This window comes from Wolffia australiana, chromosome 19 (genome assembly GCF_029677425.1).
Source record: "Wolffia australiana isolate 7733 chromosome 19, ASM2967742v1".
NCBI classification, from domain to species: Eukaryota; Viridiplantae; Streptophyta; class Magnoliopsida; order Alismatales; family Araceae; genus Wolffia; species Wolffia australiana.
Genome location: NC_135853.1, coordinates 473,879 through 478,562, shown reverse-complemented (window position 1 = coordinate 478,562; position 4,684 = coordinate 473,879). Strand labels below are relative to the sequence as shown.

General features: G+C 41.0%; 1 pseudogene; it reads left to right on the top strand.

Annotated features, from left to right (window-relative positions):
* The first annotated feature begins 2,294 nt into the window (after nucleotides 1-2,294).
* LOC144715858 (17.8 kDa class I heat shock protein pseudogene) lies at nucleotides 2,295-2,944 on the top strand (annotated as a pseudogene).
* Nucleotides 2,945-4,684: the final 1,740 nt, after the last annotated feature.

Here is a 4,684-nt window from a genome sequence, read left to right as displayed (position 1 = left end):
GTAGAATATCTAAAATAGATAAAATTAACTATTACTTATGTCCGAAGCATAAACCTTAACTTTTTAACTCCAAAATAAACACGTTGACTACCATAACATTCATAAATAAGTAGAAGTTATAGTTCTCATGGGTAGGGACACCATGCTGAAATACTAACGTCTTATCTAAAGAATGTTTAAAATAGCATCCACCAGACGACCACTGTGACCTAAACTATTGTTTAAACCATTCTGCAAGAAGTTTTTATTGAAAACATTGGAAAACATCTTGAAAATAATAATATTTCTTGGAAGTTAGATTCTGACTCAAAAATTATTTTCTCCCAGAATATAATATGGAAAACCCCCAGAAATACATACCGTGCAAAATATTAAAACATCATTTTAAGCTTGATAGAACACATATTTAGTCATTTTAACGAGAATAAACAAATATATTTTGTGATATGAACCCACTATCCAGCATGCCATTATCCGTGCTTCTGTGTGGGATGCCAATGCTACCACTTTGCTTCCCCACCAGTGAATATCTAGAGATGGATCTTGGCTGGAGATAAGCCCAGTTTCCACTGTATCTCCCTGTCGACTTGGCACTGCCGTGTGGGGCGACAGCTGTGAACTACATTATGTGAAACTGGATGTCAGCGGACGTCTGTGACAAGAGCTTCCTCAGTGGCAGCTAAACCCCCCTTTTTTTCTCATTTCTATAATTATTCCCGGCCATAACTCAGATCTTAAGGTTCCTCTATCTCAACTACCGCATCAAACCTTTTTCCTGCAACTCCATAAGTCAGCCAGTCATATGACTGACAGGAAAAATCAATCATATTTTATAAAAATATTGAGGATAATATAATAAAGTAAGAATAACTCTTTGAATCAAAATAATCAGTTCACTCTTGGGTGCTGATTCTTAACAAATACTCAGTTAATTGACTCGAAAAATCATATAGAAGAAGTCTATAAAATGATCATAACTGCACGAGCGAACTTCAGCTGGTCGGTGGCGTCGGCTTGGTTCCTTCAAATTTTGGTTCATCAGAGTTGTCCCATGGGGAAAAATGACATAATCTGAAACTATAAATTAAATCATTAAAAAAATCAAGAATGTCCTTAATAGGGGATTAGTGGTGGCCTTAATTTTTTGAAATACACTAAGAATAACTCAAAAGAAAATCTTGTGCCGATAATGTTTAGTGATCTATCTATCATAAGATACTTAATTGTACTTTCAATAACTCAAAAATCATTAAACTTTTTTATTTGGTTCTAAATGGATTTCTTCTGGCATCAACCGCCTTCTCTTCAACCGTATGTTTCCATCAGATTAATATGAATCACAATGATTAATTTTTGCATCTGATTAGTTTTGATTATTTTTGGGAAAGATTTATGAAATGCATCGTTAGGTCATCATAAATTATGATGCCATAACTGGCCAATCACTAAATTAATCATGACGTTTTCAGTCATCTATCTTAAACACAACTGGCCAAGAATTTCGGACGGACGGTTGGCGGTTCGTCATCCAAAATAAGTGCTGCTGGACAACCTGACTCAAAGTTTGCCCTATCTTAAACCTAGCCTTCTCGGTTGGCTCTCCCTCTCTTTCTCTTTCTTTCTCTCTCCCCTCATTATTCTCTCTCCATCTTGTATTCCCTCTACCTTCTTCTCTTTCATTATTCCTCTCATTATTTCCGCATCGTCCTGGACGTGGACGATGGACGGGACGGGACGAATTTCGTCCCGTCCGACGTCAGTATTCAGTGTAGGGACGAAGGACGGGACAAATTTTTGTCCCATGGTACAAAGACCTTCCTCCCCTCCAGTCCTCCTGGGACGAATCTTCGTCCCGTCCATGAAAAAACTGTCCCGCCCATGAAAATATGGAGGAGAGGTAACCCAAAGGACATATGCACAATATTCCTGAGTGGCCACAGTTTGCACGCGACAAAATACAAGAACCTTGGTCCGAGTCCACAAAGAACTTTGAGCGTCCTCAGCTTTTTGTCCACATTCGTCCGTCCATCATCCGAGACATCCGGACGGACGGTTTTTTTGTCCCACGGGACTAAAATCGTCCCGTCCGGTGGTCCATACCTTGGACGGGACATTTTTTCGTCCCTGGACGAAAAATCGTCCCGTCCAAGTCCCTGAATTATAATCGGACACGGCGCTACCTGGTCTGGAACATTCCGGAACGACTAATGGGCCCTTCTGGAATGTTCTAGCGAGAGGGAACTGTTGCTCTTATAAAACGCGGAGTGCACGGGAAATTTGAATAGCAGCGTGCGAAAGAGTTGCCGAGTAACGAGGGAGAGGAAGCAGAAGAAGAATCGAAGATGTCGATCGTGCCGAGCATGTTCGGGCGGAGGAGCAACGTGTTCGATCCGTTCTCGCTGGAGGTGTGGGATCCCTTCTTCGACACCTTCCGATCGCTGTCCGAGGCCAAGCCGTCCTCCGAGACGAGCTCCGCCTTCGCGAGCACGAACATTGACTGGAAGGAGACGCCGGAGGCGCACGTCTTCTGCGCGGATCTCCCCGGGGTGAAGAAGGAGGAGGTGAAGGTGGAGGTGGAGGAAGGCCGCGTGCTGCAGATCAGCGGCTAGCGGAGCAGGGAGAAGGAGGAGAAGACGGACCGCTGGCACCGCGTGGAGCGCAGCAGCGGCAAGTTCCTGAGGCAGTTCCAGCTGCCGGAGAACGCGAGGCTGGACCAGGTGAAGGCGGCCATGGAGAACGGCGTGCTCATCGTCACCGTGCCCAAGGAGGAGGCCAAGAAGCCGGCAGTCAAGGCCATCGAGATCTCCGGCTGAAAGGTATTACTCCGCCGTTGGTATAGTAACTGATGGAGTCTCCCTCTTTGCCAGGGACCATCGTATGTGAAGAATAAAAATCGGGTAGTCTTTTGGGACATCACAGAATAAATAAAGAACAGTTTAATCTTGATATTCCTTTGGCCATCCCGCATCTCATTCTCCTGCCTCATAACCTTAAAGCACTCGGCAGCGTTGCCCAACGGCCTCCGAAGTATCAAAACCCTCCGATAGGCGATAGGCGGCAATATATGAGCTCAACCTTGTGTTTCTTTAAATCAACTATTCTTTATGTCAATGTGAATTTTAGATACCAATAAAAAACCACGAGTATTAATGGCACTCTGGAGGTTTCAGTAGCCGGTGCGTTTTCCATAAATTTATGCATTCAAATTGATTGTATGCATTTCCCATTCATTTATGGATTCAAATGGATGCCATGCGTTTACCATTAAATTAGGGATTCAAATGGATGCTATACATTTCATATTTTACTGTGCAAGGACATGGAAATTCCTTCCCATAGTATCCTTCTCATATGGAAAGATGGGATATCAATGTCGCAAGTCTTGTGCATTATTTAATTTTTTTCATATATTGCAGACGTGCATTTGAGAAAATGCTTGAGGGCTTCTATAACCTATAGGGAAGTCATTTCCCTGGTTTCTCATCCTGGTATCCTACCTGTTCGTGATATCTACATTATGCTGTGCCCCGGAGATAAAGTAACGCTCATGTTTGGGATATGGAGATGAGTTTACTTGAACTGAAAACTAAGAGCTAATGGTTCTCTAAAAAACTAAATTCTTTGAGACATAGTAGCTGTGATGTTTAGAAAACAAGAATGCTATGCGATTAAAATTCATTGATTTCCCAATAAAATCGTTTTAATCCTTATGTGGAGGAATACAAGGGATTCAAAATTATTATTTTTTATGTGATAGAATCACGAAGGATTATCAAAATGGGAAGGGCCATAAATAAAGGTGCAAAAACGATGAAAACCAATATAATTTAAAGGCAAATTTCTGAATATGGTATGCCAAAAGGTGAAAGTTAGCTATTGCATTTGGGGTTAAACTTTCTGGTCGGACTGTTGTTGCAACATGCTCCAAATAAATATTCATATTTTCAAATCGGGAACCTTCAATTCAGTCAAAACTCTGACTTTTAGAGTAGAAAAACCATGTAGGCCTATCCACTCTGGCTAATGGTGTTTCAAAAAATTGATTTTGAAAACCATTGAAATGCAAAAGACAAGAATTCTGCTCTTAAATGATGAGCACATTAATATAAGAACTCCTTTGGTGGCTAGGGGTGGTATGAGGGTCTTAATCCAAATGAGGGAGGGATTTAATTGAGAAATTCAGAGTGAAAATGGCTGGGATCCAATAAATGATGAAGGAAAATGTAAATATAAATAACAGTCGAAATGGTCCATTTCTAAGTGTTTTAGGGTACCCATATCAAGGTCTCTACATGGACCGATTTTGGCATAAAAAATAGACAATTTGACTTGTTTGGTGCTTTTTGAAGAAGTGTGACATGTAATTTTGCAATTTGCACTACCTATGCAATCCTTATACCTGGGATGCACCTAGGTTTAATGCATTAATTTAGTTCCTGTTGCGTTTCATGGCTGTGATTGACAGTCTACATAAGAAAAATCATAATGACCTTTAAAGAAACCCAAAGAATATTTGAATCACCTTGGGATGAATAAATATGTACTATCCTTTTGGTTCCATGAATGATTTTTCTCAAGCTGGAAAAAGTGTCCAGCCATTTTATGTATCTATGAACTACTTGGCACATTGAACCTCCCCATATTCTACTTAACAAGCACTACCATTGCTCGGGGATGAATTCCT